Genomic DNA, 17,875 nt, shown 5'->3' on the forward strand with positions numbered 1-17,875 from the left:
TACTGGAATAGGATGCAGTCTTCCATTGACAGGTTTGGGTTGGTTTTGGTTTTTTGTTTCTTTGTGTTTTTGTTTGTGTTTTTGGTTTTTTTTCCTCTTTGTTTAGTTTTGTTTTGGGTTTGGGGTTTTTTTGGGGTTTTTTGTATGTATGTTTGTGTTTTTAAATCCAGGGCGAGTTCTCTGGCTTTTAAAGTGGAAGTAAAGTTGATTTTGCCGTGGGAAAAATAAATTATATGTGTGTTAAGGTAAATATATTAACAATCATGATTCACTGCATAAAAGCCAAGACAGCCACCACAAGTCCTTATATTCAACATTATGCACTGGTGTTAAACCCTTTTTTTTGGGAGGGGGAGGGGTGGGAGTGCGTCAGCATGGTCAAAAACTTTGCACATAATTTTTATGTTTATAGATCAAGTCTTTTTCTTGCAAGAGACAGGGAAGGAACTTTGCACATCCCACTCCCCAAGGGAGACAAGAGCCTCTTTGTGGCCACTGTAGGCCACTGCAAGGATATATATGAAACAGGCCTGTTCAGTCGTTTAGTCTTCAACGAGTTGTGTTCAAAATGTTTAATAGAAGCTCTGAACTGTTACAGTTGCTTCTTGAAATCAGATGGTAGTTTCAAGTACTCAGTCTAACATTTAGTGAATCTAGTAAATAGCCGGGGCTTTTTCCTTATGCTAAATTCTGGTAACAATTTATTTTGTTTAATAACACATCAGCAAAGTTGCTCACATATGACATTTCATACATAATTCTGGATTATTTTAATTTATAAACCTACTTCTCGTGAAACTTGCTTTTATTCAAGGTAACTTATATAGATAATCTTCTCGCAGGGAAGCATTAACATCAGCTTTAATAAGTATGTTGCTCAACTACTTGCTGTTGATTCTACTGTGCTAGATGGGTGCATTGGTCCCCATCATGTCTTTGTGCTTCATGCCAGTGTTGAAAAGGAGGGACAGACTCTTTACCATCAGAGCATTTACAGCAGAAGGCAAGTGATGGAATAGAAATCCTCGCAGCAGCTAATGCAAGTATTAAGTTTGGACCCTTAGAGCTAACAGGTACCATCAATCACAAACATACAAATGTCAAGAATTGTTGCCTAGCTTTAGACTGTAATAATTTTCCTACTTTATTATCTGACTGATTTCTCACCATGACATTGTTTGTCACCCTGACTGTGACCAAGTAGCAGCAGTTTTATGACTTCCCTAACAGATGCCCCTGTTCTAGTTTCACTTTCCTACTTTTTGTATCACAGGAAGTTCTACAACTGGAACTGGATTTAACCATTCTATCACAAATCCATTTATAAGTGGTTTCAGTTATCAGTCCTAACAATGTTAGCTATAAAACAAATAGAAAAAAACACCCCTTTGTTAATTTTGGTCAAATTTTTGCTCTGTTCTTTGCAAAAAAATAATTCATTGTATGTGTTTGTATGAGCAGTAAGGAAAAAGACCTAATGAATCTGTAGTGGGAAGGTCTGGCATTTTCTGAATCAAAAGGCACAAGCTGAGCACGGACCTGGAACCCATTTTCTACATATCACATTTTTATCACTTTCACACATTTAAACCAGCTCTCCTTTATGTCAGATGTACAGATACAATACCAGTGAAATCACTGTATAAATACCAGGCTGGATGATGTATCTTGCTATCCTCTTACTACAAATCCTTTTGAAGGGCTCTGAAATAGCTGCATTAGTGCTGCTGAGGCCATGGCTTATAGAGCTGGGCACAGATCATGGAAGAGTGGCTCATGAAGTCCTCCTAAGCAGGTCTGTAACACACGTTTTCATGTCTTGTCTCTCATTAGGCCTCCTTGCAAAGGATATAAGCAAATACAGATTTAAATCCATCTGTCTATCTATCTATCTATCTATCTATCTATCTATCTATCTATCTATCTATCCTCGAGGGTGGGAGATCAGTTATGCCTCAACACAGAAAGACTTTAAGTTCTAGATATTGAAAAAGTAAAAAGCTTTGTCCCCTGGACATTGAGCCACTCACTCACGGATTTAGCTAGTTAAGTATGTGACAAGAAGTGGTATGAAGCTGAAACTCTCTTTTCACAACCCATCCCCTAGATTCAGGCTGCCAACTCTCCTTCTCCAAATGCTTACCCAAGCTGCCCCCCATGCTGGCACTCTGCCTATGCACAGCAGTCTCCCACAGGAAAAGATGGGTCCTGGTTTTCTCTTTTGACCCGTACCATCCACCTACTTAGTGCTTTATCTCTAAACCATCTGGAGAACATAAAATAAATGTCAATTCCTTTCAAAACCATGGGAGGTATCGTTTTCCCTTGTTGACATATAGTTCAAAACATAGCAGACATCCAACGTTCAACATTGCCTTTTTTAAGGTGTGCCTGGATATGATCCAGCTCCCTCTCCATCCTCCACAAGGGAGGCCATTTGTCCTGTCCCAGTAGCCTCAGCTCTGGGAAATTCACTCTTTGCTCCTCTGTGGCATCTTTTTGTTACATCAACTGATCTCAATACCCAAAGAGTTGCTGGCAGCCCTGTATGGATGGGCTTTCTGTGAATCTGTGCCTTAATGCTTTATTCCTTCTTCAGACAGTAAAGTTCAGACAGTAGCTGGGGACCAGCTGAGGCTGCAGCTCAGCAGGAATTCTTCCTGCCAGCACGGTGACAATGGCATGTGCCAGAGGAGAAGACAGCACTCATGTACAGAAACATATTTGGAGTACAAAGCTAGTGGAAATAACAGTTGTAACCTGAGGAACACTTGACTTCTTCCTGGAGGGAGTGATAAGTAAGAAGTGATTGATCCATATTAAAAAAAGAACCAAACACCGAAAGCCAAAAGGCAAAAAAAAAAAAAAAATCTGGTAGGGACACTAGCTGAAAGCTAAGGAAAGGAAGATGGAATTAAAAAAAAAACCAATTCCAAGAAGGAAATCCTTTAAACAATCTTAAGCAGCACAAAATATACTGAAATGCAGAAAATAAAATAATTTGATGTATGTGGCAGGAATATATTTTTTGGGAAGGGGACAGTAGTCATCACATACTAAACTTGGTTAGCACTTGTCAGTAAAAAGAACTACATTTCCATTTCATTTTCAGCTGAAGCTGTCACTTCCATAGTAGTGGCATCTGTGGAATCCAAGGGTATATGGTGTTACAAGAGTTCCTGACTTTTTGGAGGCAGTCAATGCCTTAACTCTTGAGAGCCTGAAGCACTGTTCTACTTCTGGCCACTAATAACCAAAGCAGAGGAAAACAGTAGAGACAGAACACTCAGTGTTTTCAAGATATTTTTATATTAGGTTTCTTTTTCCTAATTGATGCAGTTGTATGCCAGGAACAATTTGTCACTGAGACTGTGTTAACTTAGGATAGAAAGGAAAGACAGTGCAAGGTGAAAGGGGAGATTGCATTGCATTTTGTGGCCACAGCATTAGGAAAGATAGCATCCAGCAAGCAATGGAGTTCATGGCTAAATGCCAAACGTGTTTTGACTCATGAGGATTTGCTGGAACATAAAGAGTTCAGAGAAGTATCTCTGCAGTTTACCTCAGCCTTAAAAGATTTAGCAATATTAGGAGTTTATGTTAGACTGGAGATTTCAACAGAAACATGCGAGTTTCTCTTTAGCTGAGGCCTACAACAGGTCAAAAGATTTATTCTTTTGATTTAGGAAGATTTAGGGACCCACGGCTATCAGAAAATATTTTATTATGCCTGGAAGAAAAGATTTCAGCTCCGAGTTTCTTTAGTCAAGCTACATTTATGGTATTGATAATTGCCTGAGCAATTTTTGAAACTCACTTCGGTGCCATTTGGTGCTTACATATTTTGTAACTCTATCTTCAAAACATTTAAATATTCCTAAATCTCTTTCTGCTGTCTTTTCCTTTTTGATTCTGTGATTCTCTCCTAGTGGATGGCTTTGTGCCAACAATGCACTGTATACCGCCTATTTGGCTTGGAGATGCTTTCAGAGAAAGGGTGAAAAAGGTAGAAAGTGTCATATTATCTATGCTACTACAACAGCTTCTACCTTTGTAAAGGCTGTATCTTCACCTTGGTTAGACCAAATGCATGTTGAGGCTGGATGTGTCTCATGATGTCTTTTCTCTTGGAAGCTGATTGCAAGCAGAGGCATTGCTAACACTGTGTTTACCTGGGCACCATTGCACCATTTGAGTGGCATCTGTTTTTTCTGTTGAATTTTTTCCCCACCCTGTGTATTTTTTTTTTTTAATAACATTTTCAGCATCAGTATAGCATCTCTTTCACGCACCTGCTTGTGTTCTCCCACGGCATCCTTTACAGTTGGGATGACTTACACAAAATAGTTCTTTATTGCCAGATTGAAAACCTTTTGCAAAACATCTTTTGCAGCAATTCTCCAAGTGAGGAGCATGTTGGAAGGCACCGGTGATGCATGCCTAAATAAAAAGCTGAAATCTCTTTTATCTGCTGGGGTCTTGCATCCTATATTTATTTTAAATCCCTTAATATGGTTGCTGTTACTAAAATCCCAACAGGGATGATAATGGTAGCAATAACAATAATATTTGAAGAACCAACAAAGAACACAGGTTATGCTAGTGATGAGTTCTGCTAGTGAGGAAACAGCTACCTGCATTTTTGTGCAAATTCTCTGTTGGCTGAACCACTCTCTTTTCTCTTGGTGTGTGTTGAACACACAGAATTAATTGAATGGAATAAATGGAATTAATAGAGTAAATAGAATTAATACTTACCCTAAGTATAAAATTGACTTTAAATCCCATAATCAAATTAGAACCACTGCTTTCTCACTCTAAAAATCCTTTGCCGTCTTTAAAGAAAGGAAATGTTAGTGAAAATTTTACATCCTTTCAAACACAGAACTTTTATTTGGTCACCTGCTAGGTCATGTTCTAAAATTCAGTGATGGCACAGCTCTTCACAGAAGGCAATGAAGAAAGAAATCATCCCTCATGAGTTTGTGGGCTGGTGCAGGGAGTACAGCCACCTGCTGGGTAACCCACCGAGGTGCTGCTGGCTGCACAGCTCACAGAGCAGCATCACCAATGTTAGTGGCCAAAAGGAGCTGGCAGAGAAGGAGAAGGGAATTGCTGCCAACTCATATCCTTCCCATCACTTTTTTTCAGGACCAAATGAGATCCATCAGTCTTCTTCTGGAGTAGGGTCTTACAAGGACCTTCCTTCTGACCATGTTTTGCTCCCTCTGTGGTGTCTGATGCTGACCTGCTTGATGAATGAGTTCACTTAATAATGATTTTTTCTTCTGTGCCATACCTGCTCCTTCAGTTGCTCAGATGATACCAGTATGTACATTTTAAATCAAACATTTTAATATATTATTTAAAATAATAATAAGGAATGAGATACTGTCTCTTTAAATCACAATCCTGGGTAATTACAGCTAGGTTAAGCACTGGAGACCAGTAATCAAACCCAAACTATTAAATTGCTGTAGCAGAAAATGGTTCCCCAAGATTCTGTAGCAAGGTGCTCTGCCTAAGCAAGGATACAGAAGCTTGAACTTTGTCACATTTACAGCTTATCAGTGATGGATTTAGCAAGGAGGGTCTGGTGATCACTGATAAGGTTGAGCAAAGGGTCTGCTGTTTTTAGAGGATATGAAAACCAGGTGCTTCCTGACTGAGGCTGGGATCAGCAAGGCTGTGCAGGGCCCTGGTACGGAAGTGAGAGTCAGAAGTGTCAAGCAGAAGAAACCAAAGAGCTCGTAACACCTTTCCAGCAACAAAGCATATTTTGCCTAGTAAACCTGACAACCCATAATCTAATAATGCATATGAATGACAGTCATTTTATTCTATGAGAGGCCAATCCCACATTTTCATGGTGAGGACATCTAGCATACCCCCCTAAGGTGTGTGAAGATCCTTCCCTGGAGTGCTGACCTGAAGGTTACTCCTCAAGGCTGAGCTTGGCACTGACATAGCTGTTATTTTTCTTTTATATTCATAATGAAATATCTTTCATTACATCATTCACTAGAGTGATACAGAGCTTTTGGCTAAAGTATGCATTCACAGTCAGGCTTAACAAAAAAAAAAAGAGATTTGACACGTAGCCAAGTGTTTCTGGAGCAGTCCTAGTAGCTCTTCAATGCTCCAACAAGTTATTTTCTTTCCGAAAAACAGGCATCTTTCACATATCAGCTCTGTTTGCCACCTCACACTATCTATTGATTTTTGCAAACTTCTCCAAATGTTTTAAGACTAGAGTTTCAAGCAGTGACTTGAACCAAAAATTGGACTTCCTATGCCAGCAGTGAAAAGCAAAAGCTTAAGTTTAGTTATAATAGGACATAATACCAACCACCAGATTTGGGGTTCCCTGCAACTGGTACCACAGGACTTAGTTTCATTGATGGAGAACAAGTTTGCCTTCTCTTACTCGTGCTGGGTGTCTCGTTTCTATAAACCCCCTCAGTTCTGTAAGCATATTGTAAGAGACCAAAACATGCTGCAGACTATGGTGTATATTCTCTGGGCCCCTAACAGAAGGGGTGTCTGTGTGCCAAATCTTGTGACCAAATAGGCACCAAAGCACTCCAGAGGGTGTCAGGTTCATTATGTGCATTTTCTTTTGTCTTTAGACTTTTGAATATGCTTCACAGCAATCTCCCTTGATTATCAGCTACAAATTCTGGTTTTGCCTTGACTACAAAGATCTGTAACTTCTTCACTCTTTTTCTAGTAGTATTCTCATTTGGCAAACTTGTAGAAGAAACTTAGGAAAAGGTCACAAAGAAGTTGCACTGTGACTCACTCAATGGAAGCAAGAAGTCTGATTATAGTAATCTGTTCTGACAAAGTAAAATTTATTTTAATAACAAAATTTTTCAGGATGGATAGAAACAAAGTTTTGCCCCTTGTCTAGAACTCAGGCAATAGAGAAAATGCAACATACTGAAAAGCATGAGTTGTCAAGTTTAAAACCAAGCTTCAATTTTATGCTCCAGTTTTTGTATTTGAAACTTACTGGATATGCATTTTTTCAAGAATTATTACATTTCGATAATAGCTATTAGCCATGAGATCTCTAACTGAGGTGCAACTCAGAGGTCAGAAATCAAATATGTGGCTTCCATGTAGGATGGCTAAGCATCTAAATGGATTGCATCTGCCATTACCTGTAATTTTGTGTCTGCAATTCAAAACAAGGAGCTTTCCCTCCTCTTTTCAATATTTGGTTCACAACACTCATTTAATACGATCTTCTCTTTTGAGCTGCACATAATGACACCAAAATACTAAGGCTAGACATTCATGACCAGTTGATGACACCAGAATAGTACATCAAAGAGAGTGTCTTGTAGATGACTGGTCAATAAATCTGCTTGACAATTTAATTGGTATAATTGATAAAATCCATATAACTACTAGGGAGGAAATTAAATTACTTTATACAAATCAGATTGGGATTTAGATTAAAATTTGCTGGGTCAATTCACTCTGTGCAAATTATGTTATGGAAGACCCCCTGGTTTAAAACACACTTATGAAGCTTTCTCCTAAAAATTGTCTTAATTCATATAGAACAGCACAGCCTAATATCTCTGTACCAAATGTATCCGTTTCCTCATGTAGTCTTCAACTCTCCACATGGAGAAAATATGCAAACACACAAAAATGCCACAATAACCACAGACCCTATTGCTCTTTTATTCTTGTGTGCAGAGATAGTGCCTTAGGAGGCCCAAACTGTTGTAGCAATGCTCAGACCTCACTGGTGTTATTCTTTTACTGCAGCAGTGGTGAGACTGAGGGCTTCACCAAGTTCTCAGCTGAAGGGGAAGACAGCTGCAGTCGCTGAATGGAGGTCCACGGCTTGCACTGTATTGTGGTAGAAAGGCTAAATAATTACAGCACCTTCTTTCACCCTTAAAACCAGTGAAAGGACATGCATTTAGTTTTTTGCTTTTCAAGCTTGATGGAGAGCAAAGGAAGAGCATTTTCTTTCTCTTAAGTAGTGGAAAAATGAGAGGATTTTTTCCAATCCTCTTGTTTCTGTGGTGATGCATCTGGACCTTCTCAGGTTCTGACGGAGAGGCACAATTGCTTCTGCCAAACCTCAGAAATCTCTACCTATTTCAGATACAGAAGAGTTTAATCATGACCTTGGCATGCAGTCGTGGGAGTGCCTGTACACATATTTGTAGGAAAGCACAGAGACACAGAAAATGGTGCTCTTGGATGGGAGGGATAGACAAAGCCTGGAGGCAACTCCAGTCCCACATCCTGCTTCCAGGAGATGGTACTGCAGTCTCTGCGAGGGGAAGTTGCTTTTCATAGGAACATAACAACATCTACCAGTTGTCAAGGAAAAGAAATGGTCATAAGCCTGCTGCTTGTGTTTACATGACTGCATACCAGCTGTACAGTAATATTGTAATAAAAGCTGTTGGGGCAATCATTGTTATGCTGCTGCTGTTTAGCAGCTTGCTTCCAATATTGCATTACAGAAATTACATATTTCATGTAATCAGGTCTGTCTCTTACTTAATCATCCCACTCTGTGTATAAATCTTTAAAGTGGACAGGTCTATAAATCACATGCATTTTTCATTTACCATTTATTCTAAGCCAGGCAGTTTCTTATTTAAATTGCCGTATGAATAAATCTAATAATCCTTATTCACTTACATCATCTCAAACTTTAAATCTAGTTCTGACTGAGGTCATAAGTGAAATCAGTATTAAGGGCAAAACTAGCAGCTGTAACAACTATAATAGCTCACCAAATTATGTTAATGGGCTGAAATAACATTAAAAAATGAGGAAAAATTGAATTATATTATTAAAGCATGCTATGCTGAATCAGGCAAACATTTAGCCTAACCAGAGATCCTGAATGTGCATGTGCTGCATTTATCATCACACTAGTCCATATGCCCTGGACAAATGAGGAGTAAAGACACTCACCCAAACATGTCTATTTATAAACTGCATTTGTGTATGGTATTATGCAGATTTCTGTAATGCAATAAAATTTCTAAACAACTGTCCTTACAACTAGATCCAGAAATGCACTTCTTGGCTTAGAATGGATAGGTTCACTGGTCATTTATTATGTGATTCTGAACCTTTAAATCAGCAATACAGAAGATATGGAGGAGCTATCAAAAATCTTCCTCCCTCTCCCTGAATAATCCAACAAATCCTATTTTTCTGTTAAAGAAAATGAAAGGACTGACTCAAGCATTCCATCTGTCTAAGAAACAACTTACAATTCCTATGAAAATTCACACACAAAAGGAAAAGAAAGAGATCTTTGGAGGTAAAGGAAACGTGTAGGGAGGGTCATAAAATCTTCAGCATTACTCCCAAGGTCGATGGATTTCAAAGGCTTTGCTTATGGCTGTCACCAGGGTGTCACAGTTCTTGCCTTTACATGAAGCTTCCTGCAGCAGCTTCTGCAAGGAAGTTTCACTCCAGAGCCTGTAGAGAAGAAAGACATTGTTCTTATTCTCATTGCTATTTTTAATAGTAAGTGGACTTGTTATTTGTGTGGAAATGATATTTAGTGTTTGGATTGCTGCAGCCTATAAAGATCACTCATTACATCTACGTGTTGCCAGCACTGATGGAAAGAGTGAGAGGATCAGGGTAGGATCCTTCCTATGCTGAGCTCTTCCAGTTTCTGGCAACACACAGTTCAGGGTCTTCCTTTGCCAGAGGTTGCCATTGGAACATCATCTTTGTCAGCTGCCCCTGGCCCCATTTCAAGTCATCTAATTCCCTTTTGAAATCGTTTGCACTTTAGGTTTCCACAATATCGTCACATGGAGATCTCCACAATATCCTCATAGCCTGCTTGGGATAACCTGTTATCTGGTCATTTTATTAATTGTGCCTTTTATCATATGATCTGTCTTATGAGAAAAAGTAACAAAACAAAGCAAACACTCTTTCTTGTAGGAATGTTACAGACCTTTCTCAGTCAAAACCTTCAGATGAGCTAGTCCATACTTCCAATCTGCCTTCCTGCCTGTTTCCACACTTTTGTTTATGCAGTGTCATAAAGATGCTGTTTCCCATTTGATTTCCAAGACAGCAGAACATTTCATTTACTAATGGGGTGGTTAGGAGATCCCTGGGCTTAGCAGGCTCTGGTACAAGGAGAGAAGAAGCAAATCCCCAGCTTCCCACCCTTTCTTGGTACTAGTCACATCAGCACTGCTGAGCCTGAGCATCCGGGGGCAAACATTGTTTGATTCGTTCAGTTCTGTGCATTTTGTTAGGATAAAGCCAGACTGCCTTTATGCATCCTTTTTTTTTATGATAATGGATTTTCTAGAAACAGACTAATTGACAGAAGTAGCCAAAAATTACTGCAAAATTTTTTTTAATCACTGTAATTCAGAAAATCCAGGAAGCAGGCACACTGACACAGACGCAGATGCAGACACAGACATAGACACAAACAAGTAAGGCCAGGATAATGCATTGGAAAACACTCTGAGCTTATTTATTTTGCCAGCTGTAATTATTTTTATTGTTTATAAAACCAAATGGAACAATACAATTTCACACTTGACATGCAGTAATTTCCAGGGCACTTTGGGGGCTGGGTGCTCGCTGGGGTCCAGCAGCATGGGAGCATGCCAGGCCAGGATCTCACAGGTAGGACCTGTCTCACCACCATGGCTTGGGAGCAGGAAAGCCCTGGACAGCCCCAGCTCTTGGCATTGGTACTCCCCTGAGGACAGCTGGGGAATCCCAGGGCAGAGTTCATCAGTGGCACAGCAATGGGGGGAATCCTAAAATGTGGCAGAACTCCAAGCAAGTTCAAACCAGGAGGACACTTCTGTGCTGATCACGGTGGGTTGTGATACTTGTAATATATTTTGTAAAAGAATTAATTTTTAGCAATATGGGCCCTTACAGTATTTACCAATGTCATATTTTTACTGGGAGACAAGTCATCTCTCATCTTTTAGTGACAGTGATTGAAGCTATGATTATTGGAGAATAGATTGGTGAGATACGGTATTTAACAAAGGCATGACACCTTCCAGTAGGTAAAAAGAGCAACTTTTCTATTAGACAAATAAAGATATTTGCTAAGTGTCTACTTAAATTCAGAACTAAATAGTTGCCATGATTTTGTTCTTTTTTAGCCATATCATTGTAACTATATTCACATACATTTTGAATACTTGTCTTCAAATTAGCAATGAAGGACTTGCAAATATTTTATACTAAGTCCCTGTGGAGAGCGCCAGATCCTTCTAGATTTTAAGTGTACCTGATAAGCAGAACCACATCTACGTGTACCAACAAGATATACCAATATCTTCTGCTCTCTATCAAGTGGGACAGTGCTGGCTTCATAAGCAACCTCGAAGGAAATCATATTAGGTCTTTGTGCCTTCATTACCTCTTCTATGACTTTAACATTTTCTGTGACTTTGCAACTGTTAACAGCTGTCAAGAATAAATAGGGCATATTTGAGTTGCTGCTTTTCACTGTCAGAGATCTCCAAGTGATTAACTAACAAAAGTCTTCATGATTCCGTCACGTCACCTGCATATTGTTTCAGTACATTCAATACTTACATATCGAAAGATGCTACTCTGGGGATGTCAGATTTTATTTCTCTCTGCAGACAAGATTCTAAAAAAAATCCATCACATTGCCCCTGTTCTGGGCTGGTTCTGCCCTTTAAGGAAATGTACTGGTTTTGGCTGGGATGGAGTTAATTTTCTCCACAGTACCTAGTATGGGGCTGGGGTTAAACCATGACAAAAAGGAGGGAGCTTTTGTGGACAAATGTTCTTAATTTCAGTAATAACTTCTTTTTAATGATGGAGTCAGAGAAAAAATGGTGGTTTTGGGGGACAGGCATGGGGGAAGTTGCAGCAGAGAGAGGAAATTCCTGTTTCGCAACTATATATGCTGGTAAGGATCCGTGGTGGCAGCTCCTCGAGCAGAGTGTTTTAACCACCCCTTTTCCTCCAGCTGCCAGAGGGGAAAAAGTAACTCAGAGACTGCTGGGAATTGCAGTCCTAGATTATGCCAGCCTTTAGCACAGGAACCTGGCAAAAGTCCCTGCTGGAAAGAGCACAGTGTTTATACAGAACCTTTTCTGTACACGGGAGGAAATCCAAAATGCAAAGCCCTGTCCCAAAATGCTGAGGAGCCTCCTCTCTTCTTCACAAGCAGGCTCTAAACCCCAGAGCTGCTCTTGTCCCCATACCCCAGGGATGAAACCTTCTTTTTTTCTTTCCTTTCTTGCTCACTTAAACCATAATCTTAGGAGTAAGGTCCACTCCAGGTTAGGGATGTTGCCTGTTCTCCCCTCCTCCAAAGATTGCTGCTGAGCACAGGGATGTCATTTCTTAAGCACCTCTCTCAGATCTATGACATGCACTGCACCCACTCTGTACTCTGAGCCTGATATCTTCTCCATAACTCTGTATATTCTTATAATTAATGCTTTTTAGGGAAACCGTAAGGATTGTGTTTTTCTTTCCCTTTTGCTTTTTTATTTCCTCCCCCCCCCGCCCCCCCATTCTCTTTTAATAATAGCACAGTGAAGCTGTTTATCTTTTGTTTAATAGTCTGCTTGGTTAAAACGTTCCCTCTGAACAGCCATGAAGTTTGGGCCTTTTCCACATAAAAACAGAGGTTTCATCTCCCTTCTCTCAGAGAGCAACTTCATGACCACCACAAGAGCAGAGAGAAACTACAAGTATATGGAGAACCCAGGTGCTGTCACCTGGTGGAAGGTTGCTCAACAGGAAGGGAGGATTTTTGTGTTTGGGCTGTAGGTAGTGGTCATATTCATACCCCGATTCAATGGAAAATCCATGACCACTGTCTCTGTGGTTCTGCCTGGTGGCACAGCTTCACTCAGAGAAAGGCTAAACAAACCCCTCAGCCCAGCCAGAAGCCTGATGCCATAAAAGATGGGAATTTGAACCCCTATAGGCCAAGAAGGGAAAATTCCAGGTTATTTAGGCTCCATGCAGAAGAGGATTGAGTTCTACAGCTCTTGCTTGGTCTTGTTGTTATGTATCTGTGTACAAGGTAGGTCAGGTTTGGGAGATTTTGCCTGCTGTGAGCCTGCAAGCTGATGCAGAGCTGGAGCTCCAGCTTGTGCTGCCCAGGCACCTCTGTAAATAGGACCACAGGAGCTGCCAGGGGTGGATGTAGGCAAGTCAGGCATCCCCACAGTTCAGTAGCAGCTATATGACTTTTTGGAACAGAGTTTTAGCCTCTGCTGTCCACTGTTTTCCTAAGCCATCTCTAGAATTTGCATGTTGAGGCTTAAATAAAGACACTAAGGTGCAGACATGTGATGTTGGAAGGGAGTTGGAAAATCTCATCCCTGTTAAGACACTGCCATGAGTATGGGCACTTGTACAGGGACTTACTAGGAGGGGATTGAGGGTCTTGAGGAAAAATCCACACATGCCTCCACACTCTGGCAGGTCCCATCCAGCATCCTTGCCCATCTGCCTTTTCTGTCTTTGGAGCTTGTAAAGGGTGAGTGGGTCAAATTCATAGAAATGATAACACATACAAATGATTTCATGCATTAGTTCAACTCAAACTGATGTGAACCTCTGCTTGAAGGTATGAGGGATCTGGGGCATTATTCAAGTTTCTCCTAGTACAGTAATTCACATTCAGCACAAATAGGGAAATGATGCACTGCACTGCGTAACATCTATGTCTTAGTGTCAGTGATTAACTTTCTGTAAGCTCTAACATACTTCTACATTAATAGGAACAAATGGAATCACAGAGCAGTTGAACCAAATTAATTATAGAACCATGTGATACAATTTCAAAATGAAATATATCTGTTGCTCCATTTTTATTTACAAATAGGCAAGTAAACTCATATCAAGGTAATGCCTTAATGTCTTCTGGTAAAAAAAAAAGGCTTTGGTAGACAGGTTTACAGGACAAGATCTATGAACATAATTTCTTAGCTTTTTTCTTGCATTAAAGAGAATGCTGTAGAGTTGAATGTTTTTCAAATAAAACAGTCTGGAAGAAGTTGTTAATATGTTTAAATTGACATGATCTATCATGCTCTGTGCTTTTTAAAACAGTATCAAGCAGTACCCGCCAATCTTTATTGCAAAGAGATAAGACACAGGGTTCTGTTCATTTCTTTAAGAAATGCACAAAAAACCCTGTAAGAAACACACACACACAAAAGAAAAATTGACAGTTCTTGTGCAAAGTCTTGATTCTGTCAGACAGAAAAATGCCTCTCTTCTGCATCCTGCCTGTTTCTGCCCTCAAATATTTAACATGCTTTTGGAAGCCGTATAAATAAATAAATAAAGTTCTTATTTGATGACAGTGTTCCGAAAAGAGTAATTTGTGAAGAGAAGTGGCTTCACAAAGGTGAGTCATAATCTCCCATTTCATAATCTTTGTCATGGTATAATCTGTAGTACAAACTACTTGAGACAGGGATTAGCTCTTGAATTTAGGTCACTGCAGAGTCTAGTCCAAAACACTAGGTCTGATTTCTAATTCTGCCATACTCCTAATTCCTGAGCTGTTCTGACTGCTGCAGTTCTTCATCAGTACTGGTAGATAAAAATGCTATACAAATCTATGCTACCCGTTATCCAACAAAATCGTTGGCTGCAGTATTAGCAAGTATTATTACTTGGTAGGTGGTGAGGTTTTTTTGTTCAAATAAATAGCACTATTCTAATTATCAGCAGAAGCTAAGTGAAGTAATTTACATTATTTTTACTGTAAAGAAGGTGACAGAGGAGGAGACCTGAAAAACATTAATTTTGCAAGGACAGGGATAAGTACGAGTAAGTAGGGCATACTAAAAAAGTAAGCAAAGCACCAGATTCAATATGAAAGTTAGCACATTTGTCTTTTAAACACCAATGGGCTGAAGCTATAATACATGCTTCAAATGGAAGAGCTAATGGCCTTCTTTCAAGGTATACATCTCTTTTTCCTTTTTTTTTAAATTTGTTTTTGTTTGGTTTTGTTTTTGTTTTTATCTGGAACTGTGCACTGTTCAGAATCAGAATATTTTTTCAGCACAAACTAAATCATCAGAGCCCTTATTCATCTCATGACAGTTTGAACTTGATATATATGAAGGTTTGGATCACAGGCTTCATACCTTACTTCCTTTTCTCTCTTGCCCGTCTGAGGACAATGTACTCCACCACATCCGTGAGTGCCTTTTTTTAAATAAGTTGGATTCAAATAAATTCTGTGTCTTTTCAAGGCAGCCTTATTCTTTGCCTACATTTCTGCATGGAAAGAAAGTTCTTTCAGGTAGTGCGAGGTCTGTCTCCTAACTCTCTCTGCTCCTCTCTACTGCCCTCTGGCATAATTTTGGCCAGGTCTGTGCAGGAAGCATCTTTAACTCTACAGTGGGTTTGCATGTTATCTTTGTCGTCTTCTTTCTTTGACAGAAGGGTTCTGTAGATACGAGTGTGTATATGTATGTATGTATAAAACTGCTTGTTCATTGCTTGCTGAACAGATGCATTCATGAAGAAAAAAATATTTTTTCCATTGCATGCTTTTTATTGTGTAAACTACACAAGCAAACCTCTGTTAACAGGCATGAGGTACAGCCCTCACCTAATGCTTGCCAACTGCTCTCTTGGTCTTTCCTCCTCTCCTTGAGTCCTACATACTCTCAAGCAACACTTTGCACTTTGCACATTCCTTCATTAAGATAATTCTTTCTTTGCTTTCAAAACTCACTTCAGATGTCTTCCTTCCACTTAGAATTCACTGAGTGTGCCCTCCAGCACTATCTGCCACCATCTCTTCACTTGATCTTTTTGTTCCTATCCTCTCTGTTTGGATTAAATTATCTTCTTCTTGGGGCAGAGACCTTGCTTTCCATGTCCTTATGGAGGGATATTTTCATGTCCAGGAATGAAGAACTGGGAGAAAACAAGAATAAAAGAAGAAAATATTTTCAATTTCTATTCTGAAATTTCAACTGTAATTTTGCTGTTGGGTAGGCAGACTGAAACCACCATTTAAAATTTGCCAGTATAATCTCCAGAAGCAAAAAAACCACCAGCCCCTGGAGCTCAACAATTAGAAAATAAAAGTAGATTGCTTTCCATAGATATGTTATGATTTGCAAAGATCTAGATACTGGAATGAATAGCTAATTCACACGTATTATCATTTAAGAGCCAAATCTACTAAACACACCCCTGACTTGAAAGAAATCTAAGAATAGGAGGCATGTCAATTACTGTAATCCTTAAATTATGCACATCTTTCAAAATCTTCCATCAATGTCTTAGATTTTTCTTCTTAGGTGGTTCTGCACTTCCTCCAACAGGCAAAATGAAACAATAGTTTATTCCAATAAATGTTGTGCCTGAGGGGCTGTTATTTGTTACTAGGAATCAAATAATTTAAGGGCTCATGCCTTGTCATACCGACCTAAAAGGAGTTTTGGTCCATCAGATCTTCCATCTTGCTTCAGAAGTGATCTGCAGGTAAAGGAAAATGCTCTACTTCTGTTACCCAGAAAGGAATCAATTATTCAAAAAATGTTAATGTAGAAGGGAAGTAGAGAAAAACTTTCTCCATCAATAACTTAAAACAAACCAAAACCTTTCACATCTGTCTGTATCAGAAAAACACAGATACAAGATGATTTTGGGTTTCTGTTTGAGAACCCTGAAATAAGAGCATCTGTTAGCTGCAGAGGTAATCACTGTACAAACATATGGGTATGCAATGAAAGAAAAAGGTATATATCTTCATCTTTTTGTGGCTTATACAGTAAAAGGCGGGGGTAGCTCATTTGCATGACAAAGGAGGCAGAGCCTTAGGCTACAGATTTTGAGGATCATTCTCATTCTTGAGGAAAAGCAAGTGTATAGATTATTCTTAATGCAAGGGCTGAATGCAAACAATTGGATCTGAGGGAAAATGGAACTGTGGAGCTGCTCTCCCCTGCTTACATGGAGAATTTCTGTTTCTCTAGCTCTCCTGGTACCATGGCACAGCCTCCCCTTGCTGGATTCAGCTCCATAGGCACAGAGATTCTCATGCCTGGAATCTTTGTCCTTGGTAATCTTTGGTAAAACAATATTTTAATTGTATTTTAAAATGGTTTGAATCCTGAAAGCACAAGTCACAGGATTGAAGTCCCTTTCCAAAGCTTCTCAAAGTGTCATGTCATATCACTCCTGCAGGAGGCTTTTCATTGCTAATGCCATAAATTTCCTTTGCTAATGCCATAAATCCTTTCTTTTCACCTGCAGCCTTATGACTTGAACTGAATATGACACCGGTCAAGCTCAAATGGTCTTTTCAGCTTACTAACTGACACAGTTAAAGCACGAGAATAATATTGCCACAACCAGGCCCAGCCACCTTTGGCTGTGTAGCTCCACCACCAAAGGTGGTGAATAGGTGAGTTCAAGCCTGGGTCTTGAACAAGAACTTCTCTGTCCAGCTCCACTCTGGGTCAGAGCCACAGCCACTGCACCTCCCACCCTGGCAGAAATTCACCTGTGCCTCACACTGTGTTTTGGTTAAGCCATGATTGTTCATGGGTACCCACCATATCCACACTCATGATCATGACACGAGAATAATGACAGATGTTTAAGTCTCATAATTCCATTTTTCATCCAGAATCCATTGTATGTTGTTGGTTTTTTTTTCTAGAAGAATTTAGGCTACATTTTTGAGAACAGATAAGAGTCTGACTGCAACTGCTCTGCTTACCTATGCTAATCAAATAAATACAGCTCCTTGACATCTCTTTTTCTAATATTTGTGCCTTTGGTTGTCCATGTGCAAGTGTAACTATGAGAAATATCAGAGTCATGGTCTCAAAGACATCCTGAC

This window comes from Chamaea fasciata, unplaced genomic scaffold (assembly GCF_029207755.1).
Source record: "Chamaea fasciata isolate MVZ Bird 193981 ecotype frontalis unplaced genomic scaffold, bChaFas1.0.hap1 SCAF_1, whole genome shotgun sequence".
In the NCBI taxonomy this organism is placed as follows: domain Eukaryota; kingdom Metazoa; phylum Chordata; class Aves; order Passeriformes; family Sylviidae; genus Chamaea; species Chamaea fasciata.